We start from the raw sequence: 17,543 nt of genomic DNA, 5'->3' as shown, positions 1-17,543 counted from the left end.
TTTAGATTACAGAAACAACAACAACAACAAAAAGAACCCAACAACTTTGGCAGTATTTTCATAAAAGGAAACTGACAACATGCCAGATTTTATATTGAAAGGGTCAGACTTCTGCTTTTACATCATTCTCACATAAGAAATAGCCAGAAACTCCTTTACCTCCAAATCTTCCCTGTAATCTTTACAGCAGTATTTGACTCAAGCAAAAAATAAATGTTTTCCTTCTTTTTTAAATGTCATAGTCTAAATTTTGAAGATTTTCCTATTTGAAAATCAAAAAACACTTCAGTTTCATCAGTGGACCTATCAAAATATTCTTTTTACATACCTTGCTTCTCCTACGTCATTATTTTTATACTTCCAAGAACAAAGGAACTAAGTTAAAATAAGGACCTGTCATCTTGCAAGCATAACCATGACCTCACTGCATTCTGCACTGGTACACACTCTCGTGCTTTCCTACTGCATACATGAAACAATTCTAACCCGCTGGTAAAAGGGCTGTAGTGCTGGATTTGTGATTTGTCTACAGAGGCGCATAATGAAAATGAGCAAAAAATATTGAGAAACCTTATGTTGTTTCCAACATAAGGAGGCCTGTTTGATTAGACATTTGCAGGAATAGGTGGTATTAATGTTTCTCCAATTAAGTTTAACAAAATAACTTCCATCTTTGTCTCCATCTTTCAATGAAATCCTCATTCCCACAGAGAAACTTCAAGCTAGCTGCAGATTTCACAGAGAATGATGCAGAGCATCAGATTAAAACCATTAAAACCATTAAAACCAAAGCATTGTGATAGTTACAAAATCCTAGAGTCGTCAAGACTTTCATTTATCACTGAAACTGTTAAATCTAAACACAGTTGCTCTAAGGGTCAAAGTTCTCCTTTCAGACAAAACAAAACAAAGCCAAACAAAACCGAGTATGAAGGAGAGCTAACTTATGTGTCTAAAGCTGTCACATCATTCTCTGCGACTGCTGGCAAGTTCAGTATGAATGGAAAGGACAAGGTCCTGGTCTGACAAGAGTCATCAAGACTTCATCTGAGGGTACAGTGATGCATTGCAATAGTTAAGCAAGCTGACTGAGAAGCATTTGAATATTGATTTGGGTTCTTTGAGGGTGCTCAGTGTACCTTTTTCTGTAGTGACATGGTTTGGTGGAACTCACCGTCTCTGCTCATGCAGACAGACTGCCATGTCCTTTTCTTCAGCTCAGAGTGCCCTGACTGCTCAGTGTGCTGCATCACAGCCACCCAGAAGCATTCACTACTCTGCAAATGGCCACTGAGCACCTCCTCACATCTCCCACCACAGCCTGGGTCATTTCCTGCACCCTGGTCTGTACTACAGACAGCCTGTGACAGAGTGAAGTAGGCAGCCCAGTGTGATGGCCACCTATGAGAATCAGATAATGACTTGGCTCCAGGTACTAGCACAGATCTTGAGACCTTTTATAGGAGAGCCTGGTTTAGACTGACACCACAAGTATCCACCAGTATTTGCTTCTGTCCTTGGGATGTGTTTTTTCCACTCTTCCACTCCCACCAAGAAAACTACAAAACTTCTTTATTCTCACAGTTGTTGAAGCAGTAGCACCTTGCCTGAGAAGTTATGACCATTATAAAAAGTTTTCTAACTTTTCTGCCTCCTAGGCTAAAACATGACACTCTTTCTTACATTTTGAGTACTTCCAAATGTCTTTTAACAAGATGTTTTACCAGTTGTGTCCTGCTTTCCTTTGCAGTGTACAATATAATGCACAGCAACATCTGAAAAGAGAGCAAGTTTCATAACCGCTGCCAGTTCAGCAGTTCACAGTACTTCACTGCAAATCATGTTTTTCTTGTTGACCACTTTCTGTCTCTGGACTTATGTATTGGAAGCAATGTAACAACTGGTGCATCTCCAGCATGACTGAGAATAGGAAGCATTCATCAATACATCCGTTATGTTTTCTTTCTCTGAAGTGATTTCAGCATCATAAATAGGTCATGGCATAAAGTAATTTATGGTGCATGAGCCTTAACAAGATGGAATTTCAGTTTTTCAGGTTTCTAAGTTTGACAGATAGTATTAGCTGTTTAGAAAATGTTTTTGAATTCACTCAAATTTTACTTAAAAAAAAAAAAAATAGAGTAGGAAGAACAGCTGCATGTTTCCAGATTTGTGCCCTGTTGTGTGCTCCATCCTTAAGGGTGTTCAGGGTTAGGTTGGATGGTGCTCTGGGCAGCCTGAGCTGCTGGTGGGCAGCCCTGCCTGTGGCAAAGGGGGTTGGGGCTGGGTGGGCTTTAAGCTCCCTTTCAGCCCATGCCATTCTGTGATTCTGTGATTTGTTTGCTGTGTTTTGAATTTTAGTGACCCTGCAAATGAGTTGAAATAGTACAGTTTCTGGTAACTTGTCTGGATTCACAGCAATAACACTTTGGTAGAGCTCTTATATTCCAGACTGGATTTATAGCCATCGAGAGTAGCCAAGGGTACACATAAAACAGTAAATTAAATGAGTCTGGGATTAGTCTCAGCATGGAGGTGAATTACATAGAATGGCCTGTGCCCATGTCTTTAAACTCTCATATCTCCAAAACTGAGAGATCACATCAAAATTTCCTCTGGGACTTTCGCCTTGGCCAGTGTTTGTGCCCCAAAGCAGAATCTTGTCAGCAGACTGTTCTCTTACCCAAGAATCATTTGGATAAGTTTTATTTATTTGAAGCTGAAAATTAGCTATAGCTAAAATCACATAAGGGACTAACAATTTAACAACAGAAGTAATTGGAGTAATCTTTGGTTCTTGCTCAAGATGCTGGTTTAGGTGTGTGTATGAGTTTCCTTTCTAAAGCACACCTGGGTGGCCAAATGCCATCCACTCCATTAGAAGTATAAGATTACACTGCTGCAAGTAGATGCTATTCACAACAGGAGGAGGAGGTACTCAGCCTCACTACTGCCTGTACCCAGGCAATACTCATACAGGGGTTGGGACCCTCAGTAGCCTCACTGTTGTGGGACTGGAACAGGAGGAAACCCCCAGCTCCTAGGGTCAGGTGCAGCTACTTTAAATACATACAGAATATGTGAAAAACAGTAATTTTTATTTTGTTTTTTGAACTCCTTATCAGCTGATAAATTAACTTTTGTCTCCCCTTGCATGTTTCTACCTTAAATATGGGCGAGGATCTCGGTGATTTATAATCTTATTGCCCTGTCTGTGATCACTAATACAGTTTTTCAAATTTTCATCTAAATAGTTTACGTTTCCATCTGCAATTTCTGCCTTAAATCTCCTCATCTCTTAAAATAATAATAATAGTATGTAAGTAAGAAAATAAATACATTCACTAAGAAAAATAAAAGGAAGAAGAATCAAGGCTTCTAAGCTATACTTGGTACATACAATATTTTTCTAGGACAAACTTGCTATTCATTAATATTTTATTCATTTCCAATTATCATTAGAATTCAAGTTTCTTAGCATCTCTTAGGGGCCATTGGGCTTTTGAACTGAACACTGCAACACACAGGAAGAATGTGCTTTTTTGTAGACCATTACTTAACTTCTGAGCAGCTGCTTAAAAGCCAAATTCTCTCTCTTCAGGAGCAGTTACGTGTAAGTTTCATTGAAAATCAGAATAGATTGCCTTTCACGGGAAAGCAGTATCTGAAGTGGTAAGTTAACTTCTAACAAGTTGAATCCTGGACACTGATCAGCCTTGGTGAATGCATTTATTAACAGGAATGGCATGGCCATAGTAATAATAATAAAAAAAAATAACAACCTGCAGGACTGGAGTGAAAAGGAAGTGTTCGGGACAGGTTCAGGAGAAATCTGGCTGTGGTGAGAACTTCCTTGGTTCTTGATTATTTAACTCAGATACCAGTTTTACATGGTATATGTATGGGAAATCACAGCCTGAACCTCTGATTAATCAGCTGAGGTAAGTGTTGGGTCAGCTGTGGGAGCACAGGGTGAGAGTAATTCAGATGTGCTCCCGGAAGGGGTGGAGCTTGACTCCACCTCCTCTATGACCTCATTTAAGAGCTGACCACCACCAAGACAGCATCTCTTGGAGATTGCTCCTTGGTGGAGATTGCCTTAGTTTTTCCAGCCAAGGCATTGACATTGGTGAGTTTTCCTTTATGAATAACCTTTTGAATATTTGCCATCTTCATATTATTTGACCTTACAGTTTATAAGATATTTTGGGGAATTCACAGGGATATATTTGGGAGAATGTCAAGTGAATTAATTGTGCCAGACTTCTGCTTAAAGTTCTCAATCAGAAATAAAAAAAACTTTTTCTGCCTGGAACTAATCTGCTAAAGAGGGATTAGTTCTAGTCACTGGATGCAAAGTTAGTTTTACCAAGCTTGGACTATAAGATCCTGAAGGAATGAGACAGAAGGGTTGGAAACTCTGCTGGATCTCTGGGAGAATAAATAATTGTTATAATCTGGGGCTGTACATCAGGAATTTAATTAAACAGGTCAACTTATCTCAGTAATAATGTTAGGAGCCCATAAGAAGGTAATGCCTTTCAGGTACACCTCTCAGAATTTCTAAAGCACTAAGACCTCCTAGCTTTATGGAGGTAGGTATACATACATTTTCGGCAGCCTCTTTAAATCGGTTTCAATGTTTCTGCTTTTATACCTCAAAAAATTCCTTATCAGAGAAGATATCAAAGTCAGAATCAACAGCAATTAGCTGAAATACTGCTTTCAGCATGGTTGTAACTCATCTCCATATGCCTTGCAGGATGTTGGTGTTGTGACCCATTTTTTGAAAAACATCTTGGCTTCATGTAACACAAATTTTGTTTATTATCTGTGAGCTGTTCATAATTTTTATATTTCTATAAAAACTTGTTCCGTATATGGTCACACTAAATATGATTGGAACAATAGAAAGGATAAAGAAGAGGAAGGTTGAGAATACGAAGGCAATGCAAATGAGGGAATGTAAAGGGGAGAAGAAGAATGAAAGGGGTGAAGGTAATCTAAAACTGAAGAAGAGGACAAGAAGAAAAAGTAGGACAAGATCTGGTTCTTTAGCAAGAGAAGTAAGAAATGGTGAAAGCAGAGTCAGTGGGCTGAAATCAAGTCCAGGGAAAGTAAATAGGAAAAGTCCAGAAAGCAACAAAGGAAGAGGAAATTACCAAATATCTTATCTTAAACAACTTTTATATGGAAGCTGTAAGTGTAACATCTTGCAGGTGTCCAGCTGAGTGACTGTAACACCAAGAGATACAGTTTAGTAATGTGATATACCCTCCTTACAATATACTGCATTATCCTAAATTAATTCCTTGTTGAATACTCTTATAAGAAAAATTCTTTATCTCTGTTTTAAAAGTTTGTAGTAGAAGTGGCAATGAAACTCTTTGTATTTTTTTCAGAGGTTTATTACCCTCAATTTTACATCTTTTTCAGTCTAAATTGGTATAACTTTAAACTTAGCTCGAAGCTCTTACCAGCAGATTGAAGAGCGCTCTGTCAAATTTCTGTCTCTGAGGTACTTAGGCTTAGATCAAATAATTTCTGTAATAAGAAAAATAGTTGAAGCTTTCAAAGTGTTGTTATAAGGCAAGATTTTAAAACTATTTCATGATTCCCTTCTTAGTCTCTCTTTCAGTCTGCCCCAGTTTTTGTTAATTCTCTTCTTCAAATGGGCATGATAAGCTGGTAATGGACAGAGATGACAATCTCATGAAGTTTCTATTCAGCGTTCCCCAATTTCTATACATGCAGACAGAGCTAACCTTCTTTCTGAGGATTTAGATGCAAGCTAAATTGTATTGGAGATGGTATTGGGTCTAGGATTTGGGTTATAGCCAGGATGCCTGCAGCAGTGACTGCAAGTATTGCAACTCCCTGAGGAAAACCAAGGGACAGGTTGTTCATTTATGTGTATGCGTGTATATGATCCTACCTTCTCAAATCCTTTATCTAGACCTCTTCTTTCAAGTAGCAATGCCTATTTTGAATGTGCAACATCTATTCACATATGTGCATTTTCACTGTGGTGATCCATTTTCTTTGGCATCAGTCTACCAAGTAGTCTACAGGACTACATGGCATTGACACACTATTCCCTTTGCCAAGAAACTCTTGATTTTGGAACTGATTAGTTAAATTAGTTTGATTACAATCTTTCTCAGCTGGTGCAAGTCTTCAACTGTTACCTTTCTTTGAATTCATCTGGCACAGTTTGAGGAGTTACGTTTGGTCTGATCAGACTTGATAGAAGGCATCTGAAAGATTTAGAGTCCCCTACACAGCCTAGCAGCCTTTAAAATGGATACCCCAAATGTCACGACTCCAGTCCCTGGGTTTTTCTTGAAAATTCAGAGACCTACTGAAAGTTCCTGTCCCAGAAACCTCACTGACTATTAGTTCAAAGCTGCTTATATGGGCTTTCCTCCCAGTTTAGTCATCATTACATTTTTGTCTTAACTGAGTTACTATTAAATGGATGTCACTGTATTCTAAGATTTTTGTCAAATGCAAAACAAAAATACAAAAGATTTCTTTCATTAACCTGGCAATCTTAAAATTTCTATCTCAGCTATTAACATTGAGGGATTCTTTTGTTTTTCTGAAGCATAAGTGTTTTTCTAGTCTCCTTAGCCTATTTGCCCTAGGTGTGTGTGTGTGACTACAGCTGCTAGGCTAATTCTTATTCCTAGTCAAGTGGATTAGCCAAATTATTATACTGCAAAGTCTGCATGCATTCACATGCTGATAGCCACCATTATCCTTTTTCTTCATTCTGAAATGTATTTGCAGAGAACTAGGTTTTTGTAGCAAGGTTATCTTTAAAACTCCCTTGTTATGCATATTTGTAGAAGAACCAGAGCTTTCAGCTCTGTTTCCTAAGACTGAGGATGAGAAATAGCTCAGATTTGTGAGCTGAACAGTAAAATAAAAACTTGTGGAAATGAAACTATATCCTTTTGCAAAGCAGCATAACATGGGACAACTTTCAGGAATAAGTTTTCAATAGTAAACTTCTCTGACACAGAATCCCACATCCTAGGAGGGGAGCAAATGCTTTATTTCTTGGACTTGCACAACAGAAGTCTTTCAGCTTGTGCAGTTCCCAGGTAAATATGGAAGCTGTCCTTGTTCTTAGGAACAGTGAACTATCAAGCTCAGTGAAGCGGGTGTTTCGAGTCTAGCATGGGAAGAGTGGTAGAAGGTGGATCAAGCTACACTGCACTTTTAGCTGCCAACTTTCCACCTGCAGGAGGGAAAATTAACTGTTGGTTGATTTTTGGCTACAACTGGGGTTTAAATTGTTTGGAGCACAAACGTCTGCTTATTTCCAGACAGCAAAATAGATAAAATTATTCTTACTGAAATAAGAAGGGCAAACTTGAGGCTTTTAAATTCTGTTGCTAAATGAATAGGATACACAAGAGTACATAAATGTTGAGCTTTATTTTCTTTCCTCCATCAGTGTTAATATTCTGAAATTTTTTTAGGGAGAAATTATTGGTGCTTCTACTAATTTTCTTGCAATTTTTTTATTGTGTTTTTTTGACAACAGCAAATTAAGAAGTCAGTTGTAAATGTAAGGCTCCTGCCAACTGATATAGCTTACTACACAGTAAGGTTCCCTTTAATGACTCTCACAGGCATTAATAGAACGTAGTTGTATACAGATACATAATAGATGTAGATCTACATAATAGATGGAGAAATTAAGTACCAGATACATAAAGAAGGAGTGAAAAGTACTGTGCCCTGCAATCAAGCACTACCAGAGCTTAATTGGTTTAAAGTGCTCTTTTATATCAAAATATCATAAAAAAGTAATTAGCAATTTTTTTTTTCAAAATAGAAAGTCCTGTGTGACATTTTACAGCCTAGTCAAACAAACCCTCTATCTGACTTGAGAACTGAAACAGGCTTTTCTTTAGCACTGTATGTTTAATATGTAGAACAACAAAAAAAAAAAACAAAACAAAAAAACAACTGGCTGTAGCCCGCATCTGATACCTAATTTTTGGATGACACCTTAAGTCATTCTGCTTTGATAACTAAGTAGAGCAAAGAAAATTATTCACCAGTGTTAACAGTCAATCAGGATCTGATGGCTAGAAGCATAGCTATCTTTTGCTTAGCAAGTAGCCCTAGATAGCTTGATGAAGCTGATTAACAAACCATCTGGTGAGGTTATAATAAGCTCCACCCTCCCTTAAGGAAGGCTGTGCTCTGGGATACTTAGAGGAAAGAAGCAGAGACTGGAGAGAAGCTGTAGGTGGTCTTTGTCTGGAAAATATGCAAGCAGAAGAGACAAACGCGTGTTTATAATCTACTTCACAATTAACTTTTAAATGTCTCTCCTGAGAACAACTGTTCTCAGAAATTCTATGCGAAACATGTGTGATGTTCTTTATATCATGTCATGCGCTCCACTCATATAAATTTGTATACTTGTTTTAAGGCTGAAATCTCTACTGATTAGTGGAAGTAGGAGGTGAGGAAATGGCAGCAAGATCTTTTTTTGTTTGTTTGTTTTTTTTTGTTAAGGCTTGTAGTCTTTAAAAACTTTCCATATTTTTGTATTAACTTCTGGCTGGCATTTGCCTACAGTCTGACTCTCACTGGTGTCTTCTGTCTCATTAGACAAGGAGGATCCAAAAAGATCTCTGGCTTGAAGCTTAACCTTATTTGACTTCACCAGGAGGATGCCTTTACTATTTAATTGGAAAGAATGCTTGGTTTGGTTCTACTTCGGACAAATGATGTGTAAAGGGCCTCTTTCAGCTGGAGCTATTTTCCTAAAATGAAGGTAGCTCTGTCAGTTTAAATCCTTATGTGGAAGCTGAATTAATTCAGCTTGGATTCAACTTAAAGTGAAAAACACTGAGAGCAAAAATAAAGTTTAGTTTAGATCACTGTAAAAGAAACACTTGAACTTAGCCCTGAATAAAACACTAGGTATAAACTGTACCAGCCTCAAGAGATCAAAGCCAAAAATACTGTGGTATTTGTCCAGTTGATCAATTTGTTCTTATTCAAAACTGCCTTGATCTGACACTAGAGTGCAGAAATAACCATTTCCCAGTTCATTCATTCACAGTTACTTGGAGTTAAGTAAACTTTGCAATGTGTACTTGTAAACAACTCCCTTATGTCTAGAGCAATGCATTCTAAATAAGTAATTAATTGAAGACTGTTCCATATTTTGAAAATATTACAGTTTTGCAGGAGCTGATCATCATTAATATTGTGATTTACTTTTTATGTTTGTCTCATTTTCTAAACCAATGACCATTTTTGATCCAGATTGTGTTATTTCTGCTTACTTTGCCTCTTTTGGAGGTCTATTTAAAAATAATTCTGAACACAACTGTTTTGTTACCTATCAGGTTGTAGTATGTGTTGCTCTGTTTCTGTTCTGTGTTTCTTGAATCATGACAATGTATTTTTAAAAGGGGAAGGTGGGACTGTCCTGTACAGTAGTGGTTTTCCTTTCATTTTTATTTTTGTGTCAGAATTTCATCCTCATCATTACTACCTTCCCTAAATGGATAGGTTTCTACATGAAAAGGAAGATGTGAGTTGGTACCCCTTGTCCTCCAAGAGCTGATCAGGAATGCACTTCACAGATGCTGAAGAAATAGCCTTTTCACTATCCAAAATGAGAATAGGGGTTAAAAGTGCACAATGTTTAGAAATAGGCATGAATCTGGTACAACTAAAGTACAAGTTATGTGTTTGTGTGAGTAACGGATGGATCTCATAGAATAATAGAATGGCCTGGGTTGAAAAGGACCAGAATGATCATTGAGTTTCAACCCCCCTACCATATGCAGGGCTGCCCAGAGCCACATCCAGCCTGACCTTGAATGCCTCCAGGGATGGGGCATCCATGACCTTCCATGGGCAACCTGTTCCAGTGTGCCACCACCCTCTGTGTGAAAAACTTTCTCCTAATCTCAAACCTAAACCTCCCCTGTCTTAGTTTTAAATCATTCCCCCCTGTCCTATCGCTATCCACCCTTGTAAACAGCCATTCCCCCTCCTGTTTAAATGCGCCCTTCAAGTACTGGAAGACCACAATGAGGTCTCCCTGGAGCCTTCTCTAAGCTAAACAAGCCCAGTTCCCTCAACCTTTGCTCATGGGAGAGGTGCTCCAGCCCTCTGATCATCCTAGTGGCCCTCCTCTGGACCCACTCTAAGAGCTCCATATCATTCCTTTGCATGGAAGTCTGTAGAGGCTATTGCATCCAGTATCTCAGTTTTCATACAGAAAATATTATAAATAACATAGTGTTATATCCATGTGTTCAGACTCCACACATATGCAAAAAATGTTTTATTGTTTTAATTCCAACAGCACCTGCTTATATAGTGAAGACCCTCCAAAACACAGGCCTCAATTATATTAAGAACTGATGAAAACAATTTCGATTAAGAAGGATAAGTGATGGATGGAGTACCATTTAATCAATGTTTATTCTGTTGGATTCTTGTACCGTAATCAGAATTAATCAAAGTTGATGTTAAAACTATATATATATATATATATATATATATATATATATATATATATATATGTATGTATTAGCTTTTATCTGGAAGATGAACTTTCTTGGAAAGGGTTTCAAAGACAGGTATGTATGTTACAGGGAGGATAGCCATACAGTGAAAGAGAGTGCAGTTAAATAACAGAACAATTACTAAACAATTAGAAGGCCTGTTCTCTTATCTGAAGAATTTATTTTGTGGAAAGCCACTTTGTTGACCTATCTCATTCAGTCTTGCAGACTGAATTGTGTTAGGTACATATTTCTGCTTCTCAAAGTCATTCAAACCAACTTTATTTTCCCCCTGTGATATTCCTATCTTATCCTGAGTTGCCTCTTCATCTTGTTGATGGCTTTCAGATATTTCTTGCTTTGCATTTTTCATCTATCACTAAAATCCATTTTCTTCTGTTTGTGGTTATAAATAGCTCTCTTTCATGCTGTTTCTTCAGCATTTTTGCCTTACTTCCACTCTTTTTTTTTTCTTTTTTTTTTTTTCCCTATTATCTGGTGGCTTGTGGCCTATCTTGAATTAAAAAATGAAGGACTATTTTCATATCTATTAAGGCTTTTTTGTTTGGAATTTCTTGAATATCTGAAAAGGAATTGAAGAATACATAGATGTAAATGTACCTGAGATCTCCTTCAGCTTCAGTTCAGCTGAGGCCTTCTGCAGCACTGCAGAGCCTGTATGCTGAGATACAGAATGTGAAGTTGGGCAATCCAGACAAACTCACTACTTTACAGCACTGGTGCATATCTTGATTCCTTGCTCTAAGTCTCTATGGTCATCCATGCACTGCCATGTTCACTTTTGTTGTAGAAATATGGAATAACTGTGTGATAGAAGGATGATCCATCTGTTTGTGTTGAGTGTGCATGGGAGAGTTCCCTTGTGTGTTCCTACAATCTGCATATATATACCTATATATCTATATATAACTATATATATATATAATAGAGAGAGAGAGAGCACCTGGGTAAACCTCCAAATGCAGCCTTCCTTTAAAGTATGACATTATAATTCCTATACCTGTTTCCTAGACTGCTTAGAAACATCTCCCATGAGGCAGAAGATGATGCTAAATGTCGTCGTCTGAACGAGTCAAACTCTTTTCTCTTACACACAGGAGAGTAGCCTTTCTGTTGGCATCAATGAGGACAGAATTTCATTTTCCTTTCAGAGTTTTTCTGGGAGCATGATATTGTTGGGGCCTGAGGGATCACTGAAAGCTACCTACATAGTTTTAAATGTTGAACATTTTTAGCTACCTACATAGTTTTGAATCAGTCAACATTTTGGCATTCAGAGAGGGAAAACATAAGTACATTAATCCAATCTGTGAGTGCTTGTGGCAGAGTGATTGCCCTAACCTAGCATGCAGACTAAGCAGCAAACTGGTGAGATTCAGCATTAATACAGCAAAGGCATAGGCAGTTCTGAGCATTGATGGTTGCCAAAAAGTGAGTCTGACTTTCATAGATAGTTTGGTTATAGTCCTCAGTGTACAGACTGCAGAGCTGTGGTACCATGGTTTAGCTTTCTTCTCTCTCCGTTCTGTGGATAGTAGGGTGCTGAAGAAAACTGTTATCTATGTAGTGGGTGAAAATGCAGCCAGGGCTGAAGTTGGAGGGTGCCCAATTGTAACAGCTGGAAACAAAGGAGGAGGTCAGAGGGCTTTAGCTGTGACACTTTGCAGTCAATTTTAAAACCTTAATTTTTAACAGAATGTAAATCCCAACACACTTAAGTACTCAACTTATCTAATGACAGCTGTCTGAAGTGACAGCTTGTTTTGATCTGTTGTGACCCACAGGCTCCATGTATATTTTCATGTAGGTGATCAAAGCTGCTGTTCTGTGCCTGTGATGATGCAGTGCTCCTTGCCTGTTCAGTTTCCCTTTTATAGTCTGTGCTGCAGATAAGCATACAGTTGAGTGCTTGGTGGGAGCCTTCAGTTTCAGGACTTTCATATGCTTGCACTGTAGGCAGTCAAGTAGTTGAAGTCTGATAATGTTGGCAGAGATTTTCCCTCCTCTTATACCAGGTCAGTGGAGAGTTCAAAAGCTGAGCCCCAGGCTCTGTTGAGTAAAAGGGCTCATTTATTCTACAGCTGATCTTTCTTCTGTAGCACTGTCTGGTGTTGTTATTGGTGAAGTCTGTCACTTCCCATTGTCTGAGTGTGACTGTGGGAAACACGAAGGCTGAGGAATATTTTCAGAGGTCGGTAGCAGTGAACTTTCTGTAAACCTGTGCTATGTCTAAAGGAGCTATTCATGCTTCTAAGCCACTGAAAAGCCACATGCTTGTTTTCCCTGTGGTTGATGAAAACGTTGCTCTGACTCTTCTGTGCAGTTTTAGCTTATCTTCCTCTAAATACTAGTACATGCCTAAGTTTGCTCATTATAAAGCTTGTTCTTGGCAACTTACTGTTACCTCTTTTTTCCCGTGAAAAATGAAAACTTAAATATATGCAGTTTTGCACTATGCTATATTCAGCAGCCCAGAATGCTCACTGTCTGTTAAGTTTCCTCACTGTGTTTTATTTGTCAGGAAATACATACATGGTTTTAGGAGTAGGAAGAAACTGTAAACGAAGGAAATCAAACTGAACTGCCAAAGCTGTTTTTACTGTTAACATAAGTTTATGGGAATGAGATGGTTGGCAGAGCATAACAGGCTTGTTTCCAATGTCCATTCATACTCTTTCAAAAAAAAAAAAAAAGGAAAAAAAAAAAGTCAGTAATCTTTCCTGTCCTTGAGTTGCAGCAGTAATCACAGTGATATATATAGCTAATTAACATTCACTTCAAAGAGAATCTAACATTTTCAGACAAGAAGGAAAATTCCCATTTGCAATTTTACCTTGTTTGGGAGCGAAACTAGTATACTAGCAAGAAGTATATAACAGTACTTCTTCCTGATCTGAAAATGTCTGGATTCATGGTGATGCTGAGCACCCCCTCTCATCTATCCTCCCCCCTTAAAAAAAATGTTTTCACAAACAAGATAAATCAAAGGAATGCTTTCTCACTAAGACCTTCAAGTGTCTCCATGTGAAGGTAGATGTTCCTAAAGCAAGATTCTGTACCAAGAACAGGAAGAAATTAAGAGACATCAAGCAAGCAGTTGCTCAGTAACATCAAAACTAAGGTAAATCTGAGTAGCAGCTTCTAAATCAAGTCAGAAAAGAGCTCATGGCAGGATTGCCATCAATACTGGTTAGAAAATTTTGGGGGTTATCTTAAAGATCCTATCTTACATTAAAAGAAGAGGAAATGATGGTGGAGTGGTCCCTTACTTACTGGGGGATAAGAGGGGAGGGGAAGACAGCAGGAGTGAGAAGATTAGTTGTCTGCAGTTTAGAAGGAGAAACATTGTACTACAATTAATAGAAAAAAAATCTTCATTTTTAAGAGAAAACTATTACAGACATGCATTGCTTGAATGCAAAAAATTCAGATGGGAAGTAGGGTGCATGTTTTTGAAAGAGAGGCGTTAACTCCTATCAAAGAGTTGTGTAAGTCCTCTTTCACTAAAAATCTTCAAATAAAAATTAAATATAAAGGAGCATAATATAACCATTCCTAGGAATTCCTTAAATTATGATGTTTTTTTTCCTGGCACAAAGGTGGGGCTGATTAGTTGGTAGTTCCCTGGGTCATCCTTTCTATCCTCCTTAAAAAAAAAATTATCAGTGACGCTGTCTTTTTTCCAGTCATATGGACTTCACCTGATCTTTCAAATATCATTGGGAGTGGCTTGGTGACTACTTTGCTTACAGCAGAAGGGACATTGCTCCCTTCATCTCCATCTTCCTACTCTCTGACCCATCTTTGCAAGGAATACATGGAGTAGATTCCAGTGAAGACTGAGGCAAAATTTGCTGAATACCTCAACCTTCTCCTTGTAGGTTTATTGGAATCAACTGGTGGAGCTGCCTCTTTACTCTGAGTGTCACCTTTACATTAAACTTTCCTTTAGAAGTATTAAGTCATTAATTGCTTTATTGTGTAACTTTCCTGTGTCACAGAGGACACTGTGACAGTTCCCTGTGACAAGGAACAGAACTTACAATATTTGTTCTTCTATCTGAAGAATTTGAGAATCACTGTAATGACTCTGACAGTTGACACTGTCATGCTAAACATGATAAATAACAAAATATGAGAAGAGCAAAAGTGCTTGCTGGAGGCTGGGAGAGTATCATTGGTTTACAGTTCAGACAATTCAAAAGCATTGCCTGAGGAGTTCTTTCTTACATGCATTCAGTTACTTTTTGAACCCAAGAAAGATTTTAACATTGACTGTTTCCTAGAGTGAGATGTTTACAGCCTATTGCAAAATCGCTTCTTCTTGTCTTTTTGGATGTGATTTGAGATTTCACTTAATGGCCTCTAGTTCTGGTGCAACCGATGGAGTCAGGGAACTATTTACCTTTCCTTTGCGTGTCAGTGTGAAGTTCTCAGTTTTGCCTTCCCTCTTAGTAGTCTTTATTCCAGACTAAGTTGTTTTAAATTATTCTTTGTGATATCTTGGGGAAGGTGATGAACAAGCTGTGGGGTGGTATTGCTGTCTATTCAGCAACTGATGTAAGACATTCCCAAGTGGTCATCAACTGCCAATACTAGAACAGCTGTATTTTTCTGAAGCTTGATTTAAGGTTTTCCCCAAGCCTATGAACTTCCTAGATATCTCACTGAGAGAGTTCCTCAGTGTTGTTATTAAAATCTGAGTCATCTCTGAGTAATTGCTGTATCCTGTTTGCCATTTTCACAGTGGTGATCTTTGCTCTGCAGCACCAGACTTCTCTATAGACAAAATGAATGTTTGGTCATGATAAATTAAATCATCAGAGCTAGAATTCTACCTTGAGATAGAATGAAAAGCCAAAAGTAAACATTATGCTTTATTCTGTGCTTAGAAGCAAGATGCCTTTTTGAATGTCCTAGTCAAAGTCTACATCTCCTTTTTTCCCTCTTTCCTCCTCCTTAGATGTTAGCTTGTCTATTCCTTCATTCTATCCAGTCTATAGACAGTGATCATATCTGGACTAAATCTTAAATTTCTTATACTCTAGTACATTACTTGCTACAACAGAGATGATTTTTTTTTTCCCTAAACTTCTTTATTTTTTTTTTGTAGCGGCCATAGTAAAATAATGGGGCTTCAGTTTGAATTTTTCTCTTCCAGTCCCTGCATAATGAATGTGAGCAGCTAAAACTGATGGTGAGTTCTGTAAACAAAGGGCATGCCAAGTTTCTTGATCCATTACAAGTTAAGCTGCAGTAAGTGAAAAATGTGAACTAAGACTGCTGAAATAAACAGGAGTCTTCTGATAATCCTTTCACTTACAGCAACATAGAATTAGTTCTGTAATAGTGCAATACACACAAGTGTGATCTTGCTGTCTCCTTTTTTGATTGGATGTTTGATTAAAAAGCATGTATCACAGGAAATAAAGAAGTTTACCCTCGTACTTTTTTTCATTCTGCAAATGCATGTGATTTTCTTCAGAGGAAAGGAGATGTAATTACTCTTGTTGGCACAAGCTCTACTAGGAATTACCATAAGACTAAATGGATGAGGGCAGCAGTAGTGAGAGTCAGTTGCTTGCTTCTAGGTCACTAATTTAAATGTGACATGGGTCAATACTTCCTGAAATTTCTTTCACATTGGTAGGTGTTTAATGGTTACTCATGACATGAGTTGACATTGCTTCTATTACATTAGGATTTCATTATCTTTAATTTTTGAAACTAAAGTGACAGACATTGCAGAAATACAAGCAACTGCTGGTATAGTTTCTACTACTTTTGGATGGGTGCTGACATTATCAAAGAAGCCATTTGCTCAAGCAAGCGCTATCTGCAAAGCTTGATCGTGCAGCCGAGTCCTAATAATCTTATAGAGATGGGAATTTTTCCTAACTGTTTGGAAAAATCAACTCCCAGTTGCAAGAAGAAGTATCAGTAGACAGGGAATTCATTTCTGGAAATTGTGTAGATAAGTTTGCTAGTTGCTGCCAGTGTTTTGTTAGGGTAGGTGCCTTCCGGACCACCATTCCATGTCATTCCATATCAACCCTCATAAGGACACAGTACTTGTGAGTTCAGAGATCTGGATGATGTTTTCATAGTTGCAGCATAGTTATTCTCAGGGCCCTCACTCCACACAGTGTTTTCAAGACTTTAAAGTATCTGTCTGCAGGGCATTTCTGCAATTTCTTTCAAATTGTTTGTGTTTGTCAAAGGCTGTTAAGGTGATGATGTTTAAAATAAAATTGTTTTGCTGGAAATTTTCAGTCCAGCTGTTCTTCTAGCATTATCTGTTTCTAATGATGTCTGTATGAAGCTCTAATCTCTCAGAAACTGAAGAACCCAGGTGATGAATGAATACATACTGGTGGAACTGGTATGGTGCATGCTAATCTTCTTGGCTCAAGTACTTCAATTTTTTTTTTTTAATGTATTGCATCCTCTGGTCATTATCTGTTAACTGTCTCTTTCTGCTAGCTATTTCAATTGTGAATTCTTCCAGGCATGAATGACTGCCTCATTTTTTCATGCTCAGCACTTTTAAAAGCATCTATAAAACAATAATTGTCCTTGTGACTCTATTTCAGGGAAGTCTTGTGACAAAAGAGTAAGGAGGTTCTGCTCTAGCTTTGTGCTCCAGCATAGAAAAGCTCCCAACCCTTGCAGATCTTGTCATCCTGGCATATTCCATTTATTCAGTTCTTAAGTAGATCAAATGACCTTTATCTAGCATGAACAAAGTAATTAAAATGTGTAATGCAATCACTTTCTGCAATAAAAGCATATAAAAAAAGACAGAAGAGCAATAGATGTAAGAGAATCTTCTTTAACAACAAAGAATTAATGTCTAACATGGAATTTACTTGTTTCCAATCTGATTTAGTGAATGTTTTCTTTCAGGCTTTATTCAAATACAATCTAGATTTATGGAAGTCTTAAGAGTTACTGTTAGTTCCTGCT

General features: G+C 37.8%; 1 long non-coding RNA gene across 2 annotated transcripts in view; it reads left to right on the top strand.

Moving 5' to 3' along the window:
• The first annotated feature begins 4,049 nt into the window (after positions 1 to 4,049).
• The window catches only part of LOC107311584, a 39,935-nt gene continuing 26,441 nt past the window's right edge, over positions 4,050 to 17,543 (top strand). Inside the window, exon 1 of one of the 2 annotated variants that reach the window (XR_001554153.2) lies at positions 4,050 to 4,129. This is a non-coding gene — a long non-coding RNA (uncharacterized LOC107311584). The remainder of the gene's footprint in view (positions 4,130 to 17,543) is intronic. The other variant, XR_004306757.1, reaches the window with a different exon arrangement.

The sequence above is a fragment of the Coturnix japonica genome, chromosome 3 (assembly GCF_001577835.2).
Source record: "Coturnix japonica isolate 7356 chromosome 3, Coturnix japonica 2.1, whole genome shotgun sequence".
Taxonomy (NCBI): Eukaryota; Metazoa; Chordata; class Aves; order Galliformes; family Phasianidae; genus Coturnix; species Coturnix japonica.
This window is presented reverse-complemented; position numbering and strand designations above follow the sequence as displayed.